We start from the raw sequence: 24,988 nt of genomic DNA on the forward strand, positions 1-24,988 counted from the left end.
CAACATCCACTGCATTCCCTTCATCAAGCTGCTCTGTTAGTTCATCAAAAAATGCAGTTAGATTAGTCAAGCATGAACTCCCATTTATAAATCCATGCTCACTCTACTTAATTAACTCAAACCTCTCCAAGTGACTGTTGATTTTTTACCCTGATTATTCTTTCTAAAACCGTACCCACCGCTGCTGTTAATCTAACTAGCCTGTAGTTAGCCGGACTGTCCTTACACCCTTTCTTGAATAAGGGCGTCGCATTTGCCACTGTTTACTCCTGGCACCTCCCCCGTATCCAGGGAAGATTGGAAGATTATGGCAAACTCTTCCATTATCTGCATCCGCATTTCCTTTCGCAACCTGGGATGTGAGCCATCCAGACCAGGTGATTGATCTACCCTAAGCACAGCCAGCCTTTTTAGTACCTCCCTCTCTCAATTTGTACCCTCTCCATTGACTCTACTCTCTTCACTTCGACTGATATTTTGTCAAATTCCACTTCCTTAGTGATCACTGATACAAAGTACTCATTAAGTAGATTAACATTGCCCTGCACCTCTAAGCTTATATTATCCTTTTTGTCCCTAATAGGCCTGACTCAACCTCTTACTACCCACTTATCATTTACATGCTGCTCGAAGATCTTTGGGTTTCCTTTCATGTTGACTGTCAGTCTATTCTCATAGAAATAGAGAATAAGCAAACATAGAAGATGTAAGTATTTCCCATCCTTGATGAGGTGGAACTTTCTTATGTTGTGGGTGGTAATGACTTGGCCCACGAGTGTGGTGGAAGCAGAGACAATCGATGATTTGAAAAGGAAATTAGATGGATACTTGAAGGAATGAAACTTGCAGGAGGAAAGAGATCGAGGTGGTGAGTGGAACTGACTAGATTGCTCCGGGGAGAGCCAGCATGGACGTGATAGGCCAAACGACCACCTTCTATGCTGGAAATGACACTGTGTTGTTTATCAAATTCAATCCACTGGTGCTTGGTAAATAATTTCAAAGTAAATTGTGCAACTGGAAAATCAGAACCAAGGCAAGGGACGCATAAGGAAGCAAAATTGCAAAAAACCCGGGATTGAACCAGAAACCTTTAGATTTTCAGTTCAACGCTCTCCCAACTGAGCTATTTCAACCCTACATTGACAGTGGCTTGGTGTCCTTGTTTTGGAAGAAAATACATACATTCAAGTTTTCCAAAAAATTAAAGAACACAACATGTGAGTAATATTCCCCATTGCTTTCTCAGTACTGATGGATTGTGAAGCGGGAGACAGCCAGAAGTGCCACTGAGCCGCACAGACCCCGAGCTGAGAATGAAATGAGATCAAATTCAATCTTTCATAGTGAGATGCTGCTGAGAGGTAAGAGTCCTGAATCAAAGCGAGACTTGCTCATTTCAAACACTCCCTGTACTCTCTGCTCATGAAGCCTTAAAAAAGGGAAAAACAGAATGGCACTCAAACTCACAACCCTGCCATTAAAAGTCTCATATTCGACTGACAGAACTGTCACTTCTACTCGGTCTCTTATTGGATGGATGCAACTCCAACGCAGGGATGGCATTCAAATCCTCCCATGGGTCCACATGTCAGACTGAGTTCCATGTTGTAGACTCAAGCAAAGGAAATCTGCTCACTTCCAAAACTATCAGCGAATTGAAGCTGATTACAATCAACATCATCAGAGGTCAGAACTACCTGGTGAAAGAAGACACCCTGAAGAAGGATCCACAATTATTCAAAGGCATCGACAAAGTGAAAAACAAGAAAATCGATGAGTCAATGCAAGCCAAACAACAGAAACACTGAAGAATTCCATTCAATTCCAGTCCAGAACCCAGTCCTGTTGTTTTTGGAGTCAGGTCACAATGACAGCAACAACTTTATATTCCCACTTGGCTATCTGTACATTTAGTTAATTACAATTTTGTCGACAAGCTCTTTGAATCCAGTTGTCTGGTCCTCAAGCCAGCTCCGTATGGAAGTCAACTCCGCCTTCTGCAAGGCTGAAACCAATGGATAACATTAATCTAAACATGCCAGCAGACCAGGGCTCGTCCTGGACTTGAACCCGGGATCTCTCGCATGTTAATTAACCATATTCCCTAAGCGAGAATCATGCCCCTAGACCAACGAGCCACTGACAGGTCAGGCTTTATTAGCTGCTGTGGAATTTCACTGGAACCCCCCAGCCAATCATCCATTTTTTTTCAGATCAAAGCAACATCCTGCAAATGCTGAAATAAAAACAGAAAGTGCTGGAAATGTTCAGCAGCTCTGGCAGCATCTGTGTTGTGAGAAACACAGTTAATGTTTCAGGGCACTCACCTTTTGTTTCAGCCAACCTTTCAGTCTGCTTCTGTCCATCCAATCTCACTTTCTGTTCTATCCACATTCTAACCATTCACTCCGTTACTACATTTTTCATGAATTCCTCATTTCTTTTATTAATGACAATTTTGTATTTCTGGCCTTTGCTTCAGACACCACTACAAGTGGAATCATGTCTCCATCTACCCAATCAAACCACTTCGCTGTATCCTCACATTGCAATGTTTCTTTCACCCTGACAGACTGTGGAGTTTCTGCTGCTTGATTGCAGTTCTTGCTTCCCGCCAGTAGATGTCACCTCACTCCAATACAGTGAAGTTTACAAATCTGAGAGAGACACAACAGGAAATAATTGTTCACATTCTAGTGAATGTGTGGGATTTAGAAATACTAGGAGTGGAGACGAGTTATTATTGCACTCTGCTATAACATCTTTTATAATGGACTCCAGCATTTTCCGCACGACTGATGTCAGGCTTCTTTTGGGCCTCCTTACCTCGAGAGACAATGGATAGGCGCCTGGAGGTGGTCAGTGGTTTGTGAAGCAGCGCCTGGAGTGGCTATAAAGGCCAATTCTGGAGTGACAGGCTCTTCCACAGGTGCTGCAGAGAAATTTGTTTGTCGGGGCTGTTGCACAGTTGGCTCTCCTCTTGCGCCTCTGTCTTTTTTCCTGCCAACTACTAAGTCTCTACGACTCGCCACAATTTAGCCCTGTCTTTATGGCTGCCCGCCAGCTCTGGCGAATTCTGGCAACTGACTCCCACGACTTGTGATCAATGTCACACGATTTCATGTCGCGTTTGCAGACGTCTTTATAGCGGAGACATGGACGGCCGGTGGGTCTGATACCAGTGGCGAGCTCGCTGTACAATGTGTCTTTGGGGATCCTGCCATCTTCCATGCGGCTCACATGGCCAAGCCATCTCAAGCGCCGCTGACTCAGTAGTGTGTATAAGCTGGGGGTGTTGGCCGCTTCAAGGACTTCTGTGTTGGAGATATAGTCCTGCCACCTGATGCCAAGTATTCTCCGAAGGCAGCGAAGTTGGAATGAATTGAGACGTCGCTCTTGGCTGGCATACCTTGTCCAGGCCTCGCTAACCGGTATATAATTCGCTGTTTTCTTTCTGCCTCTTTTTTTAAATAGTGGAGTTACATTAACTACCGTCCAATCCATTGGAACTGTTCCAGAGTCGATAGAATTTTGAAAAAAGACCAGAAATGCATCTGATATTTCAAGGGCCACTTCCTTAAGTACTCTGGGATGTAGATTATCAGGCCCTGGAGATTTATCGGCCTTCAATCCCATCAATTTCCCAAACATTCCCTACTAATACTGATTTCATACAGTTCTTCCTTCTCACTGGACCCTAAGTTCCCCAACATTTCTGGGAGATAATTTGTATCCTCCTTTGTGAAGACAGATCCAAAGTATGTATTTAATTGGTCTGCCATTTCTTTCTTCACCATTATAAATTCCCCCGTTTCTGACTGTAAGGGGCCCACATTTGTCTTCACTAATCTTTTCATCTACACATATCTATAGAAGCTTTTACAGTCAGTTTTTATGTTCTCTGCTAGCTTACTCTCATACTCTATTTCCCCCTTCTTAATCAATCCTTTTGTCCTCCTCTGCTAAATTCCAAACTGCTCACAATCTTCAGGTTTGCTGCTTGTTCTGGCCATTTTATATTTCTCCTCCTTGGATCTAATACTTTCCTTAATTTCTTTTGTAAGCCACAGTTGAGCCACCCTTCCTGTTTTACTTTTGCACAGACAGGAATGAACAATTGTTGTAATTCATCCATGCGCTCTTTAAATGCTAGCCATTGCCTATCCACTGTCAACCCTTTAAGTAACGTTCCCCAATCTATCATAGCCAACCCCCGCCTCATACCTTCATAGTTTTCTTTGTTTAGATTCAGGACCCGAGTCTCGGAATCAACTCTCTCACTCTCCATCTTAATGAAGAATTTTATCATATTATGGGCGCACTTCCCCAAGGGACCCCACACAACAAGATTGTTAACTAATCCTTTCTCATTACACAATACCCAGTCCAGGATGGCCTGTTCTCCAGAGGTGTTTTACACCTCTATCAATTCTCCACTCAATCTCCTTTGAGAAAGGCAGAATAATCCTAGCTTTTCCAACCTAACCTTGTAACTAAAATCCCCCATCCCTGGATCCATTCTGGTAAATCGCCTCTGCGTCCTCTCAAGGACCCTCACATTCTTTCTAAAGTCTGCTGAGCAGAACTGGAAGCAACACTCCAATTGGGGCCTAACCAGAGTTTTACAATGGTTCAGCATAACTTCCCTGCTTTTGTACTCAATGCCTCTATTTATAAAGCCCAAGATCCCATATGCTTTGCGAACCACTCTCGCAATATGACTTGCCTCCTTCAAAGATTGATGCACATGAACCCCAAGTCCCTCTATTCCAGAACATTCTTTCGAACTGTGCCATTAAGTATATATTGCCTCTCCCTATTCCTTATGCCAAAATACATCACCTCACACTTGTCACTATTAAATTCCATCTGCCACCTGTCTGCCCATTCTGCTAGCCTATCACTGTCCTGTTGCAGGCAGTTCATATCATCCTCACTGTTTGCCGCTCCTCCAAGTTTAGTGTCATCGGCATATTTTGAGATTCTACTCTGTATTCCAAGATCCAAGTCACTTACCTTTAGCAAAAAAAGCAGTGGTTCTAGCACTGACCCTTGGGGAACACCACTGTCGACTATCCTCCAGTCTGAAAAAGAACCATTTAATAAGACTCGCTGTTTTCTGTCCTTAAACCAATTTTCTATCCAATTGGACACTGACCCTCCTATACCACGAACCTCAATTTTGTTAACCGCCCTTTTATGTGGTACCTTGTCAAACATTTCCTTAAAATCCATATAAACAACATCCACTGCATTCCCTTCATCAACCTGCTCTGTCAGTTCATCAAAAAATGCAGTTAGATTAGTCAAGCATGAACTCCCATTTATAAATCCATGCTCACTCTCCTTAATTAACTCGAACCTCTCCAAGTGACTGTTGATTTTTTACCCTGATTATTCTTTCTAAAACCTTACCCACCGCTGCTGTTAATCTAACTAGCCTGTAGTTACCCGGACTGTCCTTACACCCTTTCTTGAATAAGGGTGTCGCATTTGCCACTGTTTAATCCTCTGGCACCTCCCCCGTATCCAGGGAAGATTGGAATATTATAGCAAGCCCTTCTGTTATCTGCATCCGCATTTCCTTTCGCAACCTGGGATGTGAGCCATCCAGACCAGGTGATTTATCTACCCTAAGCACAGCCAGCCTTTTTAGTACGTCCCTATCCTAATTTGTACTGTCTCCATTGCCACTACTTTCTTCACTTCAACTGATATTTTGTCAAATTCCACTTCCTTAGTGATCACTGATGCAAAGTACTCATGAAGTAGATTAACATTGCCCTGCACCTCTAAGCTTATATTATCCTTTTTGTCCCTAATAGGCCCGACTCAACCTCTTACTACCCACTTATCATTTACATGCTGCTCGAAGATTTTTGGGTTTCCTTTCATGTTGACTGCCAGTCTATTCTCATAGAAATAGAGAATAAGCAAATATAGAAGATGTAAGTATTTCCCATCCTTGATGAGGTGGATTTTTTTATGTTGTGGGTGGTAATGTCTTGGCCCACGAGTGTGGTGGAAGCAGAGACAATCAATGATTTGAAAAGGCAATTGGATGGATACTTGAAGGAAAGAAACTTGCAGGAGGAAAGGGATCGAGCTGGTGAGTGGAACTGATTAGATTGCTCCGCGGAGAGCCAGCATGGACGTGATAGGCCAAATGACCACCTTCTAAGTTGTAAATGACTCTGTGTTGTTTCTCAAATTCAATCCACTGGTGCTTGGGAAATAATCTCAAAGTAAATTGTGCAACTGGAAAATCAGAACCAAGGCAAGGGACGCATAAGGAAGCAAAATTGCTGAAACCCGGGATTGAACCAGGGACCTTTAGATTTTCAGTCTCACACTCTCCCAACTGAGCTATTTCAGCTCTACATTAACAGTGGCTTGGTGTCCTTGTTTTGGAAGAAAATACATACATTCAAGTTTTCCAAAAAATTAAAGAACACAACATGTGAGTAATATTCCCCATTGCTTTCTCAGTCCTGATGGATTGTGAAGCGGGAGACAGCCAGAAGTGCCACTGAGCCGCACAGACCCCGAGCTGAGAATGAAATGAGATCAAATTCAATCTTTCATAGTGAGATGCTGCTGAGAGGTAAGAGTCCTGAATCAAAGTGAGACTTGCTCATTTCAAACACTCCCTGTACTCTCTGCTCATGAAGCCTTAAAAAAGGGAAAAACAGAATGGCACTCAAACTCACAACCCTGCCATTAAAAGTCTCATATTCGACTGACAGAACTGTCACTTCTACTCGGTCTCTTATTGGATGGATGCAACTCCAACGCAGGGATGGCATTCAAATCCTCCCATGGGTCCACATGTCAGACTGAGTTCCATGTTGTAGACTCAAGCAAAGGAAATCTGCTCAGTTCCAGAACTATCAGCGAATTGAAGCTGATTACGATCAACATCATCAGAGGTCAGAACTACCTGGTGAAAGAAGACACCCTGAAGAAGGATCCACAATTATTCAAAGGGATCGACAAAGTGAAAAACAAGAAAATCGATGAGTCAATGCAAGCCAAACAACAGAAACACTGAAGAATTCCATTCCATTCCAGTCCAGAACCCAGCCCTGTTGTTTTTGGAGTCAGGTCACAATGACAGCAACAACTTTATATTCCCACTTGGCTATCTGTACATTTAGTTAATTACAATTTTGTCGACAAGCTCTTTGAATCCAGTTGTCTGGTCCACAAGCCAGCTCCGGATGGAAGTCAATTCCACCTTCTGCAAGGCTGAAACCAATAGATAACCTTAATCTGAAAATGTCAGCAGGCCAGGGCTCATCGAGGATTAAAACCCTGGATTTCTTACATGTTAATGAACCACATTCTCTAAGCAAGAATCATACCCCTAGACCAACGAGCCACTGACTAGTCAGTTTGCTTTAGCTGCTGTGGAATTTCAATGGAACCCCCCAGCCAATCATCCATTTTTTTTCAGATCAAAGCAACATCCTGCAAATGCTGAAATAAAAACAGAAAGTGCTGGAAATGTTCAGCAGCTCTGGCAGCATCTGTGCTGAGAGAAACACAGTTAACGTTTCATGGCACTCACCTTTTGTTTCAGCCATCCTTTCAGACTGCTTCTGTCCATCCAATCTGACTTTCTATTCTATTCACATTCTAACCATTCACTACGTTACTACATTTTTCATGAATTCCTCATTTCTTTTATTAATGGCAATTTTGTATTTCTGGCCTTTGCTTCAGACACCACCACAAGTGGAATCATGTCTCCATCTACCCAATCAAACCACTTCGCTGTATCCTCACATTGCAATGTTTCTTGAACCCTGACAGACTGTGGAGTTTCTGCTGCTTGATTGCAGTTCTTGCTTCCCGCCAGTAGATGTCACCTCACTCCAATACAGTGAAGTTTACAAATCTGAGAGAGACACAACAGGAAATAATTGTTCACATTCTAGTGAATGTGTGGGATTTAGAAATACTAGGAGTGGAGACGAGTTATTATTGCACTCTGCTATAACATCTTTTATAATGGACTCCAGCATTTTCCCCACGACTGATGTCAGGCTAACCGGTATATAATTCGCTGTTTTCTTTCTGCCTCTTTTTTTAAATAGTGGAGTTACATTAACTACCGTCCAATCCATTTGAACTGTTCCAGAGTCTACCGAATTTTGAAAAAAGACCAGAAATGCATCTGCTATTTCAAGGGCCACCTCCTTAAGTACTCTGGGATGTAGATTATCAGGCCTTGGGGATTTATCGGCCTTCAATCCCATCAATTTCCCAAACATTCCCTACTAATACAGATTTCATACAGTTCCTCCTTCTCATTAGACCCTATGTTCCCCAACATTTCTGGGAGGTAATTTGTATCGTCCTTTGTGAAGACAGAACCAAAGTATGTATTTAATTGGTCTGCCATTTCTTTGTTCCTCATTATAAATTCCCCCGTTTCCGACTGTAAGGGACCCACATTTGTCTTCACTAATCTTTTTCTCTACACCTATCTACAGAAGCTTTTACAGTCAGTTTTTATGTTCTCTGCTAGCTTACTCTCATACTCTATTTCCCCCTTCTTAATCAATCCTTTTGTCATCCTCTGCTAAATTCCAAACTGCTCACAATCTTCAGGTTTGCTGCTTGTTCTGACCATTTTATATTTCTCCTCCTTGGATCTAATACTTTCCTTAATTTCTTTTGAAAGCCACAGTTGAGCCACCCTTCCTGTTTTACTTTTGCACAGACAGGAATGAACAATTGTTGTAATTCATCAATGCGCTCTTTAAATGCTAGCCATTGCCTATCCACTGTCAACCCTTTAAGTAACGTTCCCCAATCTATCATCGCCAACTCCCGCCTCATACCTTCATAGTTTCCTTTGTTTAGATTCAGGACCCGAGTCTCGGAATCAACTCTCTCACTCTCCATCTTAATGAAGAATTCTATCATATTATGGGCGCACTTCCCCAAGGGACCCCACACAACAAGATTGTTAACTAATCCTTTCTCATTACACAATACCCAGTCCAGGATGGCCTGTTCTCTAGAGGTGTTATACACCTCTATCAATTCTCCACTCAATCTCCTTTGATATAGGCAGAATAATCCTAGCTTTTCCAACCTAACCTTGTAACTAAAATCTCCCATCCCTGGAACCATTCTGGTAAATCGCCTCTGCATCCTCTCAAGGACCCTCACATTCTTTCTAAAGTCTGCTGAGCAGAACTGGAAGCAACACTCCAATTGGGGCCTAACCAGAGTTTTATAATGGTTCAGCATAACTTCCCTGCTTTTGTACTCAATGCCTCTATTTATAAAGCCCAAGATCCCATATGCTTTGCTAACCACTCTCGCAATATGTCTTGCCACCTTCAAAGATCGGTGCACATGAACCCCAAGTCCATCTATTCCAACACACTCTTTATAACTGTGCCATTAAGTATATATTGCCTCTCCCTATTCCTTATGCCAAAATACATCACCTCACACTTGTCACTATTAAATTCCATCTGCCACCTGTCTGCCCATTCTGCTAGCCTATCACTGTCCTGTTGCAGGCAGTTCATATCATCTTCACTGTTTGCCACTTCTCCAAGTTTGGTGTCATCGGCATATTTTGAGATTCTACTCTGTATTCCAAGATCCAAGTCACTTACCTTTAGCAAAAAAAGCAGTGGTTCTAGCACTGACCCTTGGGGAACAGCACTGTCGACTATCCTCCGGTCTGACCAAGAACCATTTAATATGACTCGCTGTTTTCAGTCTTTAAAACAATTTACTATCCAAATGGACACTGACCCTCCTAATCCATGAACCCCAATTTTGTTAACCACCCTTTTATGTGGTACTTTATAAAATGCTTTCGTAATATCCATATAAACAACATCCACTGCATTCCCTTCATCAGTATTCTCAGATAGTTTATCAACAAATGCAGTTAGATTCGTCAAGCATGAACTCCCATTGATAAATCCATGCCCACTCTCCTGAATTAACTCAAACCTCTCCAAAGGACTTGATCTTTTCCCCTGACCTGTTGATCTCATGCTGATAGCAAGCTCACCAAAGAGCATGTATTTGTCAATGTGACGGTCATCCATTTGGCCCAGTCAACAGAGTCACCGCTGACTCAAGAGGGCAAACATGCTGCGGATCCCTGCACGCTGGTGTCCTTCCGCATTCGGCACTCTGTCCTGCCAGGAGATGCCCAGTGTCCATCTGAGGCAGTGGAGGTGGAAGCTGTTCAGCCGCTTTTTTTGGCTTGTATAAGTTGTTGATGCTTCTCTACTATAAAGGAGGGTGCTGAGAACACAAGCCTGGTACACGTGGAGCTTTGTATTTTCGGTCAGTTTGCTGTCGGTTCACACTTGTCTTCTCAACTTTGACATGACAGCTGCAGCATTGGCAATCCTGGTGCTGATTTCAGCATCAAGGGCCAGATTGCTGGTGATTGTTGATTGAAGGTATGTGAAGCTGTTGACAACCTCCAAAGTGAGGTTGTCGATGTTGATGGAAAGTGGAGTCTCTACGTCCTGGCCCGGAACTTTCATCTTCCTGATGCTGATTGTCAGTCCAAACACTTTGCAGGCCAGGGAGAACCGACCTACAAGCTGCTGTGACTGAACTTCATTATGGGATGTCAGCACAGCATCATCAGCAAATAGCAACTCACAGACTAGGAATTTACCCACTTTGGTCTTGGCGCACAGTCTTGCCAAGTTGAACAGCTTGTCGTCAGCTCTGATGTGCAGGTGAACACCTATATCTGAGTAATTGAAAGTGTACAATAGCAGCATGGAGAAGAATATGCCAATTATAAAGGATGTGATAACTAGACAGTTCGAAAATGATGACATGATTGGGCAGAGTCAACATAGATTTATGAAAAGGAAAACAGGTTTGAAAAACCTGTTGAGATTTTTGAGGGTGTTACCTAAAGAACAGATAAAGGAGAACCAGTGGATGTGTGGTATTTGTATTTTCCTTTGGTAAGGTCCCACACAGGAGGTGAGTAAACAAAATTAGAGCACATAGGCTTGGGGATAATATACTGATATGGATTGAGAATTGGTTAACAGACCGAAAACAGAGAGCAGGAATAACGGGTCCTTCTCAGGATGGCAGGCTGTTACTATTGGGGTACTGCAAGGATCAGTGTTGGAGCCAGAGCTGTTAACAACCTATATAAATGATTTGGATGTGGGGATTAAATGTAATATTTCCAAGTTTGCAGATGACACAAAGCTTGGTGAAGTGTGAGTTGTGAGGAGGATGCAGAGAGGCTTCCAGGGGACCTGGAGAGGCTAAGTGAATGGGCAAGAACATGGAATATAATGTGAATAAGTGTGAAGTTATTCACTTTGGTAGAATAAACAGAAAGTCAGAGTATTTCTTAAATGGTGAGAGGTTGGGAAGTGTCGATGTCCAAAGGGACCTGGGTGTCCTTATTCCTGAGACACTAAAAGCTCTTGTGCAGGTGCAACAATCAATTAGGAAGGCAAATGGTATGTTGTACCCACACGAGGGGTCATGAGTACAGGAGTAAAGATGTCTTGCTGCAATTGTGTAGAGCCTTGGTGAATCCGCACTGGAGTATTGTGTACAGTTTAGTCTCCTCATCTTATGAAGGATACACTTGCCATAGAGGGGGTGAAACAGAGGGTCAACAGACTAATCTTTTATTTGCATTTATTTCATTTCATCTCAGTTTGTTCAGTTTGCTTACCTACTGTTTTTTTTCAGGTTTGTACTTCCTGCTGTTCAATATTCAGTCCATTAACACCTAATCTGTACTAATGCTTTGTCTTTCAACACACCATTAACATATTGTTTGCCTTTGCTGCATGACCTTTTGGTCAGCTATGTGGCCTTGTCCAATCTACACCTTCTCCTTTGTTATCTCTTGCCCCACCCCCACCCCACTTGCTTATAACCTGTGACTTTTCTGATATATGTCAGTTCCGAAGATGGGTCACTGACCTGAAACGTTAACTCTGCTTCTCTTTTCACAGATGCTGCCAGACCTGCTGAGTGGTTCCAGCATTTCTTGTTTTTATGTCACCAGACTAATCCCTGGGATGGTGGGATTGTCTTATGAGGAAACTGTGCCTGTATTCCTTAAAGTTTCGAAGAATGAGAGGTGATCTGATTGAAACTGACAAAATTCTTACAGGGCGTGACAGTGTGGATGTAGACAGGATGTTTGCCCTGGTTGGTGAGTCTAAAACCAAAGGACATCGTCTCAAAATAAGGAGTAGGCCATTTAAAACTGAGATGGGTGGAATTTCTTCACTCAGACGGTGGTGAATCATTGGAATACGGTGCCCCAGAGGGCTGTGGCAGCTCAATCATTGAGCATGTTCAAGACAGAAATTGATAGAAATCTTGATACTCATGACATCAAGGGATATGGGGATAGCATGGGAAAGGGGCTTTGAGGTAGGTGATCAGCCATTATCGAATTGAATGACAGAGCAGGCTCGACGGGCTGAATAGCTTACTCCGATGTTCCTCTGTTCCTAAGAGAGTTGGCGCCAGCGCGCAGCCCTGCTTTACCCCACTGCTGATCTTGAAAGCGTCTGATGTTGCTCCATTGTCACTGATGGAACTGTGCATGTTCTCGTGGAAAGAAGAGATGATGCCCAAGAGGTCAGGAGGGCAGCCGATGTTCCATTGCAGTTTGAAGAGGCCGTCTCTGCTGACAAGATCAAAGGCCTTAGTGATGTTAAGAAAAATATGTGAGGCTCTGTGGCGCAATGGATAGTGTGTTGGATTTCTAAATAATGATTGAGACGATATTCAAAGGTTGTGGGTTCAAGTCCCACCAGAGTCAGATTTTGGACCAGAAACAGAGGAGCACAACGGAACAACAAATGAAGAAATGCGCCAAAAGCACAGACTCGGAGACAGAGCGAGAGAGAGGAGCAGAGCAGGGGAAAAAAAAAATCGAGGAGTGACGTCACAATGGAGAGTGAGAGCAGGGAAACAGAGAGCTGCTGGGGTGAGGACACAGGATTTGGTTCTTTCTTCGGTGCAGTGGAAGGAGCTGTTTGGTGAGGATCTGGTAAGCTGTGACATCACAGGCAAGCAGGTAGCTGATTGGTTTGGAAGAACCGACCTGCTTGATGTGCATCTGGTAAGTGATTAAGATCCATTTTAGTCCTAACGTTTAAAATAGTAAACAAACTAGTGGTAAGTTTAATAAAATATGCAATGAAATGAATAATTGAATAAAATATTTAAGTAGTTAATTGAAACACGTTAAGGATGACAGGACAGGTGATGTGTCACAGCTGCAGCATGTGGGAGTTCCTGGATGCCAGTGTGATCCAGGGCAAACACGTCTGCAGTAAGTGTTTGCGGCTCAAAGAGGGAGAAAAAAGGAATGTAGTGGTAGTAGGGGACATTATAGTAAGGTGGATTGACTCTGTTCTCTGCAGCAAAAGCAAGAGTCCAGACGGCTGTGTTGCCTGCCGGTGCCAGGATTCAGGAGATCTGCTCAGGGCTGGAGCGAAACATACAATGGGAGGGGGAGGATCCAGTCGTCGTGGTCCATGTCGGTACCAAAGACATAGGCAGGACAAGCATAGAGGTTCTGCAAAGTCAGTATGAGGAACTAGGCACCAAATTAAGAAGCAGAACCTCAAAGTTAATCATCTCTGGATTATTACCTGAGCCATGTGCAAATTGGCATAGGACAAATAAGATTAGAGAAAGTAATGTGCGGCTGAAAGACTGGTGTGGTAGTAGTGGGTTCTGGTTCATGGGTCGTTGGCACCAGTGCTGGCGAAAGAGGTGGCTGTACCGTTGGGACGGTCTACACCTGAACCGTGATGGTGCCGGTGTTCTAGCGAGCCAAATAACTAGAGAAGTAGAGACGGTGTTAAACTGAATAGTGGGGGCAAGGGATCAAATTTGGGAAGATATGGAGAATCAAGGAGAAGAGACAAGGCAAGAGAGAAAGGTATAAATATGGGAAATGATAAAGAGACCGAGACAGGAAGGGACAGAATGTACAAATCTAAGAGTAAATCGACAGATAAGGCTAGAGGTGACAAAAATAATAAAAGGACAAAACTAAATGCTCTGTATCTGAATGCATGGAGCATTCGAAACAAAACAGATGAACTGAGAGCACAAATAGAATAAATAAGTACGATCTGATAGTCATTACAGAGACATGGCTGCAGGGCGACATAGATTGGGATGTGAATATTGGAGGTGACATGGCATTTTGGAAGGACAGGAAGCTTGGAAAAGGTGGCGGGGTAGCTCTGTTAATTAATGATGGTATTAGCGTAATAGAGAGGGATGACCTAAGTTCAGGAGATCACGATGTAGAAGCAGTTTGGGTACAAATGAGAAATCATAAAGGCAAGAAGTCACTTGTGAGAGTGGTGTACAGGCCACCTAACATTAACCACACTGTCAGATGGGATATAAAGGGAGAAATAATGGCAGCTTGTCAGAAAGGTACTGTGATAATTATGGGGGATTTTAATCTACATATAGATTGGAAAATTCAGATGGGCATAGGTAGAATAGATGAGGAATACATAGAATGTTTTGGGGATAATTTCTTGGAACAATACATTCTGGAGCCAACCAGAGAACAGGCTATACTAGACCTGGCATTGTGCAACGAGATAGGATTAATTAATGACCTCATAGTTAAGGTGCCCCTAGGTAGTAGCGATTATAATATGATTGAATTTTACATTCAGTTTGAGGGAGAGGAAAGTGGGTCCCAGACTAGTATTTTAAATGTAAATAAGGGCAATTATAAGGTCATGAAAGCAGAGCTAGCTAAAGTGAACTGGCAAATTAGGTTAAGGGATAAGTCAATAGAGATGCAGTGGCAGACATTTAAGGGGATATTTCAGAATACACAGAATAGATACATTTCAACGAGAAAGAAAAGTTCCAAAGGTGGGACTCACCATCCATGGTTCACGAAAACAGTTAAAGATACTATCAAACTTATAGAAAAAGCCTATAATTGTGCAAAGGTGGGAGGCAGGTCAGAAGATTGGACAGAATATTAAAAAAACAGCAAAGAATGACTAAAAGATTGAGAAGGAAGGTAAAATTAGAGTATGAGAGAAAGCTCGCAAGAAATTTCAAGACAACTAGTAAGAGTTTCGATAGATATTTTAAAAAGAAAAGAGTTAACAAAGCGACTGTTGGTCCAATAGAAAGTGTGTCTGGGGAATTAATAATGGATAGTTAAGAGATGGCAGATGAATTGAACAGATACTTTGCATCGGTCTTCACTATTGAGGATACAAATAACATCCCAGTATTAGCCGTATATCAGGAAATTGAAGGGATGGAGGAACTCAAGAAAATTACAATCACCAGGGAAGTGGTACTAAACAAATTGTTGGAGCTGCGGGTTGACAAGTCGCCAGGTCCTGAATTGGCTAGTGAGATAGTTGATGCGCTGGTTTTAATATTCCAAATTTCCCTCGCTTCGGGAAGGTTCTGTTAGATTGGAAAGTAGCGAATGTAATTCATTTATTCAAAAAGGGAGGGAGACAGAAAGCAGGAAACGACAGGCCAGTTAGCTTAACATCTGTCTTAGGGAAAATGTTAGGAGCGATTACTGAAGATGTTATAGCAGGGCATTTAGAAAAAATTAAGGTAATCAGGCAGAGTCAACATGGTTTTTTGAAAGGGAAATCATGTTTAACCAATTTATTGGAGTTCTTTGAGGGAGTTGCATGTGCTGTGGATAAAGGGGAACCAGTGGATGTATTGTATTTCGATTTCCAGAAGGATAAGGTGCCATATCAAAGGTTATTGCAGAAAATAAAAGCTCATGGTGTCGTGGGTAACATATTGGCATGGATAGAAGATTGGCTAGCTGACAGGAAACAGAGAGTCAGCATAAATGGGTCATTTTCTGGTTGGCAAGAAGTAACGAGTGGTGTGCCACAGGGATCTGTGCTGGGGCCTCAACTTTTTACAATTTATATAAATGACTTAGATGAAGGGACCGAAGGTATTGTTGCTAAATTTGCTGATCACAAAGATAGGTAGGAAAGTAGGTTGTGAAGAGGACATAAGGGGGCTACAAAGGGATATAGATAGGTTAAGTGATTGGGCAAAGACCTGGCAAATGGAGTATAATGTGGGAAAGTCGGAAATTGTCCACTATGGCAGGAAGAATAAAAAAGCATATTATCTAAATGGTGAGAGATTGCAGAGCTCTGAGATGCAGAGGGATCTGGGTGTCCGAGGGCATGAATTGCAAAAGGTTAGTATGCAGGTCCAGCACGTAATTAGGAAAGCTAATAGAATGTTATCATTTATCACCATGGGAATTGAATACAATAGTAGGGAGGTTATGCTTCCGCTATACAGGACATTGGTGAGACCTCTTCTGCAGTACTGAGTACTGTACTGGTCTCCTTATTTGCGGAAGGATGTAAATGCATTGGAGGTAGTACAGAGAAAGTTTACGAGACTAATACATGGAATGGGTGGGCTGTCTTACGAGGAAATATTGGACAAGCTGGGCTTGTCTCCGCCAGAGTTTAGAAGAGAAAGAGGTGACATGATTTGTTATTTAATTTATTAATTAACAAATTAGCTATCCTCCAGTCTTCCGGTACCTCACCCGTGGCTAACGATGATACAAAAATCTCTGCCAGCGCCCCAGCAATCTCCTCCCTTGCTTCCCATAGCATCCTAGGATACATCTGATCAGGCCCTGGGGATTTATCCACCTTAATGCGCTTCAAAACCTCCAACACCTCCTCCTTTGTAATGTTGATATGCTGCAGGATATCGCTGTTCCCTCCCTTGAACTCACTAGCTTCCATGACCTTCTCCACGGTAAATACAGACAAGAAATATTCATTTAAGACCTCGCCCATTTCGCGTGGCTTCACACACAGATTGCCACACTGATCCTTAAGGGGACTTACTCTCTCCCTAGCTACCCTTTTACTCTTAATACACTTATAGAATCTTTTAGGATTCTCCTTTATCTTATCTGCCAGGGAAATCTCATGGCCCCTTTTCGCCCTCCTAATTTCCTTCTTAAGTATACTCCTATATCCCCTATACCTCTCGAGGGACTCGCTCGATCCCAGCTGCCTATACCTGACGTATGCCTCCTTCTTTGTCCTGACCAGACCCTCAATATCCCTCGTCAACCAGGGTTCCCTAAACTTGCCAGCCTTGCCCTTCCATCTAACAGGAACATGCTGGCCCTGAACTCTTCCTATCTCACTTTGAAAAGCCTTCCACTTGCCAGACGTCCCTTTACCTGTAAACAGCCTCTCCCATTCAACTTTTGAGAGTTCCTGTCTGATGCCATGGAAATTAGCCTTCCCCCAATTTAGGACTTCAACCTGAGGACCAGTCCTATTCTTTTTCATAACTATCTTGAAGCTAATAGAGTTATGGTCACTGGTCCCAAAGTGCTCCCCCACTGCCATATCAACCACCTGCCCATTCTCATTTCCTAAGAGGAGATCGAGTGTAGCCCCTTCTCTAGTCGGGCCATCCACGTACTGCTTCAGAAAACTATCCTGGACTCACTTAACAAATTCTTCCCCATCTGATCCCTTAGCACTAAGGCAGTCCCAGTCAATATTAGGGAAGTTAAAATCACCTACTATTACAACCCTATAATTCCTATACCTATCTGTGATTTCCCTACATATATGCTCCTCCACTTCCCTCTGACTATTGGGGGGCCTATAGTATAATCCCATCAAAGGGATCTCCCTTTTATTATTTCTAAGTTCTACCAGTATGGCCTCACTGGACATTCACCGCGGGATATCCTCTCTAAGTACTGCCGTGATGTCCTCCCTAATCAATAGTGCAACTCCCCCTCCTCTCTTACCTCCACCTCTGTCACGCCGGAAGGATCGGTACCGCGGAACATTGAGCTGCCAGTCCTGCCCATCCCTCAACCACGTTTCCGTAATAGCTACAATACCACAATCCCATGTACCGATCCATGCTCTGAGTTCATCTGCCTTACCTGTAAGGATACTTGCATTAAAGTAAATGCAGTTTAGCCCACCAGACCTTCCACGCTCCCTGTCCTGCCCCTGCCTGGCCTGCCTACTGGACTTGCTTGCTTTAACCTCTCCATTTGCCTCAACTATCTCATCGGAGAGACTACTACTTTGGGTCCCACCCCCGCTGCAAGACTAGTTTAAACCCTCCAGTGTATTACTGTAAAATCTCCCTACAAGGATATTGGTCCCCTTCCAGTTCAGATGCAACCCGTCCCTCTTGTACAGGTCACCTCTGCACCAGAAGAGATCCCAATGATCCAAGTACCTGAAGCCCTCCCGCCTTCGCCAGTCTTCAGCAATGCATTCATTTGCCTAATCCTCCTATTCCTACCCGCACTAGCACGTGTCACAGGGAGTAATCCTGAGATTACAACCCTAGAGGTCCTGCTCTTTAAACTTCTGCCTAACTCCCTATATTCACTTTGCAGAACCTCATCTCTCTTCCTGCCTATGTCGTTCGTACCAATATGGACCACGATCTCTGGCTGCACACCCTCCCCTTTCAGAATTTCCGGCAGCTGCTCCGAAACATCCTTGACCCTAGTATTAGGGAGGCAACATACCATCCTGGAGTCTCGTTTGCGGCCACAGAAACGCCTATCTGCACCCCTTTTGATAGAATCCCCTATCACAATAGCTCTTCCACCCCTTTTCCTCCCCTGCTGTGCAGCAGAGCCCTCCGTGGTGCCACGGACCGCGCTGTTGCTCTTTTCCCCTGGGAGGTCTTCCCCCCAACAGTAACCAAAGCGGTGTATCTGTTTGAGAGGGGGATGGCCACAGGGGGCTCCTGCACTACCTGCCTGCTCCGACTATTCCATCTGGTGGTCACCCATCCCTTTTCTGCCTGTGCATCGATTACCTACGGTGCGACCACCTCACTAAACATGCTATCCATGACGCCCTCAGCTTCGTGGACGCTCCACAGTGAAACCACCCGCAGGTCCAGCTCCATAATGCGAGTAGCCAGTCGCTGCAGCTGGATACACATCCTGCACACATGGTCGTCATGGAGACTGGGAGGGTTCCTGAATCCCCACATAGCGCAGGAGGAGCATATCACGGGGCTGAGCTCTCCTGCCATGACTTACCCTTAGATTAATTAGTTACTCCCTTAATTAAAAAATACTAATGACACTAGGGGCCTTGTTCTACCCACTACTATCTAAAGTCCTTCATCAGCTACACTGAATAAAAAAAACACTTTAGTAGTACTCATCGTATCAGCAGAGGTTTTTTTTTCAAGTAAAAAAACTTTGCCCTTTTCTTTAAGATATTTAAATGCACTAAAAGCAGTGACTCACCAACCAATCACCTTGCAGCTCTCCTCTGACATCACAGTTGGCTTCTTTTTTTTCAAAACTCCAGCACACTGGAAGAGCTCCACTCCACTCCTGGAAGGTAAGAGACTGGGCCTCGATCCTCGGATTGGATTTATAGGCTCCGCTCTCAACGTTCTCCTTATATCGGTCAATATAGGTCTGCTCCGCTCCGCTCCTCTCCGCTCCCGGAAGGTAATTCACCAGCTTTTGCAGAAAAGTAGGTCTGAAGCTGTTGCAGTACCTGTTAGAAAGATAGTCTAAGCTATTCTGAAGTCATCTTCCAATGTCATCTACATGGAAGCAGGATTTTAAAGGATAAGATGTAGTTTTTAAAAGTCACTTCAATCTTGCTCAAGAGTCTTTACAAAGAAGCCAAGTAAATCTTGATAAAAAGTCATATACATTTAGAGATCTTTTAAAAGCACTTCAATCTTGTTAATGAAAAGTCAGATGTAAATTTAAGAACTCTGATCAGGCTATGCTAAAAAGTTACATACAATTAAGAAATAAAATACAACATTTAAAATGTCTGAACTCCCTCTGAAAGTTGACAACTGCTGCTGCCGGTGTCTTCCTGGAATAGTGGAGCTGTTGTGTCAACAGAAAAGTCCTTCCCGAGCAGCCCTGAGCCTGTTGGTACCGGCTTTAATCCAACCGAGGTAAAAATCAGGGTACATTGTGGGCAATGAGCCCAAATTGCTGAACTACAGGTCCCTGTCACTTTAAAGAGTGGGCTGGTGCGATTATGATCAGAGGCTCCTTCCAAGCACATTTCTCACCACCACAACTTCCAGATGCTGGTGTTAGTGTGTGCATGTACCGGCAGTTGCAGTGCTGTTCAGACCCTCAATAGCAGTGAAAGTCTCAGAGTTCACCGCGATTGGGGCTGTAAAATCCAGGCCAATATCTCACAGTCCTGTTAGATTTGCTCTCCCTCTGTACAAAATCAAACTCCACACATTGTCTTTCACTCACTCCTGTTTCCAGCCCTGATGGTGCAGAAATCCCCTCTCAAAGGTACACAATCCAGTTGATTTCTGATCAAATACCTCCTTCCTCATTCAATAGAGGAAACAGAGACATGAACAGGAGTCAGGTGCAAGAAAGTTTCACCAACAGAGCAAAGAAATGCACCAACAAAAGTCACACCTACTTTCCAAATCATTTCACTGTAATATTCTTTCACTTGTTTTGTAAGTGACTGCAATAAATCTGAAAATGAGCACCATGAGGTTTGTGTTCACTGGTCACTTGTTCTCCTGTGTTTGTCTGTCAGGTTTGCAATACAGTTTGTATTGGATATTGAAGAGAATCTCTTTTCAACATGATTGCACATCGTACTGTGTTTAAAGCAACCAACTTGGAAAATGGCAGAAAATGAATGTTTCAATACCTGTGTGACCAGATTCTTCCAATGCTTTTCAACAGCTAGATTGATGATGCTTGCAATCTGTATCCTGTGGAGAATGGGAGAGGAGAATAAAAACATGGTGCATGAACAGGACAGACTGTGTAAAATGGGAGCACAGAAATACTGCCACCTCATTGAAAGTTAATGAGATTTATTCGAAGTCAGACACCTGTCCACAATGAACAAGTGAATACATTAATTGTCCACTTTCAATCTAAATGGGACTGAGGTTCCAACAGAGAAGTTTTCTGGAAAATACCTGCTGCAGTTTTAAAATTGCTGAACTGGAACATCTTATACTAACTTTCAAATAACTGTAGTGATTGTATACTTCTCATAGTGGAGAGAAGGGGTTGTTTATAAATATAAGCAGAAAAACACATTTGTGGATTGGTGAATGAGCTTTATCTTTCTGAAATGTATTTGTCCATTGGTTGCAGGTCACTGGAAATTCTTTTTTACATTTCAATTGTAGCAGCAGCAGTTAGCAGCAAAATGTCTGATTGATCAGAGTAGTGGGTCTGGGAAACACTTAAACAGCCGAGACCCTGTAAAACAGAACTCCAAGTAATAGTTTAAATAAGGCACTGAACTGACAGAGCGGTAAAGGCCTGCTCAGGTCATGAAAAAAAACCCGACCCGAACCTGACAGAACCACATTGGACCCGAGCCTGACCCGACCCGAGTATCTCCATTTATTCCCACGCCCAAACTAACCCGAGCCTTACCCGACCACCGGAATGTTCACTTTATCTACCTCCCGATTCCGAATCGACAGGAAGCTGCAGCATGAGCGCAATGACGTCATAGAGATGCTCACTTGCTCACTGCGCAGACTCAGAGTTTCCCTCCTTAATGACCCGGACTCCCGGCTTTGGTTGGCTTTTCAACTTTTGACACTTATTAAACTCAACTTCCCAGCAAAGTTAAATGTAATACTTACAGTGTGTGTCCGACACGGACTCAGACCAACCTGGACCCAGCCTGACCTGAACCTGACCCAACCTGACCCGAGCCCGAAAGCCAGAACCGGAAGAGCGACCCGACATGACCCGAACCCGACACAGGTCGTCGGGTTCAGGTCGGATTGCAGGCCTTTGCAGAGTGGAGGTCAGATGAGGATTGAATTAATTTCAATCACTGAATCTAAACAAGAAGTAAATCTGTCAGGAATGGAACACTTTGCTTTATCTGTGAGCATGTGGCACAACGGTAGCGCATCTGACTCCAGATCAGAAGGTTGCGTGTTTAAATCACGTCAGGCTCAGTTGTGTTTTGCAGCAGCTCAAGTTCCTGGATTTTATTTCAGAAGAGAGTTCGATCTGTTGGAATGTTCAGTGAATGGTTGAATTTCAAGATCAACTTTAATAGATTAAAGTCCTGATTTCTGGTTCTGTTCCATTTCCATGCTCAGTTCTTATTTCACACTGTTTTATATCAGAACAATGTTTCAGGGATGTGATGTGTCCATTGTTTGTACAATCGCTCTGTCACCCAGTGTGAGAAATAAAACACAAACCGCCCAGCGTGCGGCTCAAACCCATACCTGGCTCTGTCTATAGGCCGCTTAGTTCAGTTGGTTAGGACGCAGTGTTGATAACAACAAGGCTGTGGATTTGATCCCCATGTGCGCTGTCACATGGTCAGTCAATAATTTGACACATTTTTGTTACACTTAAAATCCAACTTTTGGATGCAAACAAGTTTACATAAAATGTCAACGGGAATTTATTTTGAATAACATCCATTGTATCTTTGTCACTGATCTGGAGTAACACAGAATTCTTTCCAATTATCTTCCGTTTGCTGATAAACGTTGAACTCGTGGCCTGTTCTCGTTAATGGTCACGAGCAACAAAAACAGACAGAGCGAGTCTGACCACCCAGAGATGTGGAAAAGGCTTCAGTTTGGGACAAATGCAGCAAATCAAATGTTCACCCGGCCCCGAGAGAGTCAAAAACTGGGGGAAAGGACACACGGAGATAGAGAATAAGCTAAAGCAAACAATGTAAATATTTCCCATCCTTGATATCTCTCTATTCCAATCCAACCTTCAGAGTTGGGTAAATAATTTCAGTGTAAATTGTGCAGCTCAAGAGTCAAAACCAAAGGGTGATGCAGAATAAATGAGAACTGCCAAAGCCCCAGATTGAACCAGGGATCTTCAGTCGAACACTCTCCCAACTGAGCTATTTCAGTCTCACAGGCTTGGGATGATAAGTGGCATGTAACATTCGCACCACACAAGTGCCAGGCAATGAATATCTCCAACAAGAGAGAATCTAAACATCTCCCCTTGACATTCAATAGCATTACAATCACTGAATCCCCCACCATCAACATCATGGAGGTTACCATGGGTCGCCATACAAATAACGTGACTACAAGAGCAGGTCAGAGGCTTGGAATCCTGAGGTGAGTAATTACAGTGCAGCTGTTGGCTCCACCCCAGGGGCTGAATTTGTTCTGTAAACCATGAAGCAGCTTCCTCTCAAATCCCAGGTTTATCAATAAATCCTCTTCCAAAAGCCCCAAAGTGTGATATATTCCTCTCACTCATCCATGACTCCTGACTCCCCAAAGCCTGTCCACCATCTGCAATTCACAAGTCAAGAGTGTGATGGAATACTCTCCACTTGCCTGGATGGGTGCAATTCCAACTCAAGAATCTCAACACCGCCAGGCCAAAGCATCCCGCATGATTGGCACCCCATCTGCAAACATTCACTCCCTCCACCCTCGACGCACAGTTGCAGAGTGTGTACCGTCTACAAAATCCACGGCAGCAATGCACCACAACTCCTTAGACAGCACCTTCCAAACCAGTGACCTTTCCCACCTAGAAGGGCAAGGGCAGCAAATACAGGGGATACCACCACATGCAATTTCCCCTCCAAGCCACACACCATCCTGACTTGGAACTATATCGCCGTTCCTTCACTGTCGCTGGGTCAAAATCCTGGAACTCCCTTTCTCACAGCACTGTGGGTGTACCTACCCCACATGGACTGCAATGGTTCAAGAAGGCAGCTCACCACCACCTTCTCATGGGCAATAAATGCTGGGATAGCCAGCGATGCCCACATCGCATGAATGAATGAATAAAAAAGTGAAGTATCCCTTGTGTCATTGTTTTGGTAGAAAATATAACCCTGGTGGAATTGCCCCTCCCAATCACACCTCACTTCATAGAACATAGAAAATGGAGAAAATTTATGGCACAGACTGAGACCATTTAGCAATCGTGTCTGTGCCAGCTGAAAAAGAGCGATCCAGCCCAATCCCACTTTCCAGGTCTTGGGAATGGGATCTGAACAGATCTCAGAGCTCACATTATGTGAATGTTCTGTTGAAGTGTTGGTGAGCTGATATACCAGGGGAGATTCACACTGTTAGACACAGTGTGAAATACATTCAAGTATTTATAAAACATTACAACATGTGAGTAATATTCCCCATTGATTTCTCAGCACTGATGGATTGTAAAGTGGGAGACAGCCAGAAGTCCCATTGGTCCACACTGACCATGAGCTGAGAATGAAATGAGATAAAGTTCAATCTTCAGCAGCGAGTTGCTGCAGAGAGGTAAGAGTCCTGAATCAAGGAGAGACTTTCTCATACTGCTGTTGAATCTCATTTCAAACACTCCTTGAACTCTCTGCCGAGGAATTCAGAGCTGGAGAATGGCTGTAAAATCAGCCTAAAAAGGAAATAAAAGACACCCACCGTGGGGCTCAAACTCAAAAACTTGAGATTCAGAGTTTCATGCTTTCATCGACTGAGCTCACCAGGCCTGAGACAGTGTCCCCATCCTGTCTGTTATTGGACGGTGCAGCTGTTGGCTCCACCCCAGGGACTGAATTTGTTCTGTAAACCATGAACCAGTTTCCTCTCAAATCCCAGGTTTATCAGTAAATCCTCTTAAAAAGCCCCAGAGTGTGATATATTCCTCTCACTCAACCAGAATAAAAGTTACATCTTTTGCTCTTTTTACCTTCCAAACATTGACTTCTATTTTTCTCAGCATTTATTTCTCTCTCTTTTTTATATTGTGCATTTCCTAATAAACATTTCATTTCAATTATTTATGAGGGATGAAATGAACAGAAGAGATTTTCTGCAATGGTACCAGGGGTGTGGGACAGAGTGAGTGGTTTGGATCTGGAATACACTGCCTGAGAGTGTGCTGGAGGCAGATTCAATCGTGGCTTTCAAAAGGGAATTGGAT

General features: G+C 43.5%; 2 non-coding genes across 2 annotated transcripts; one reads left to right on the plus strand and one right to left on the minus strand.

The window, feature by feature from the left end:
• Window positions 1–6,306: 6,306 nt before the first annotated feature.
• On the minus strand, window positions 6,307–6,379 carry trnaf-gaa (transfer RNA phenylalanine (anticodon GAA)). The gene has a single exon. It is a non-coding gene; the product is annotated as a tRNA-Phe (tRNA).
• Window positions 6,380–12,729: 6,350 nt separating this feature from the next.
• On the plus strand, window positions 12,730–12,820 carry trnar-ucu (transfer RNA arginine (anticodon UCU)). Its single transcript is given in 2 exon segments — window positions 12,730–12,766; window positions 12,785–12,820. It is a non-coding gene; the product is annotated as a tRNA-Arg (tRNA).
• Window positions 12,821–24,988: the final 12,168 nt, after the last annotated feature.

This window comes from Heterodontus francisci, unplaced genomic scaffold, assembly GCF_036365525.1.
Source record: "Heterodontus francisci isolate sHetFra1 unplaced genomic scaffold, sHetFra1.hap1 HAP1_SCAFFOLD_148, whole genome shotgun sequence".
Taxonomy (NCBI): domain Eukaryota; kingdom Metazoa; phylum Chordata; class Chondrichthyes; order Heterodontiformes; family Heterodontidae; genus Heterodontus; species Heterodontus francisci.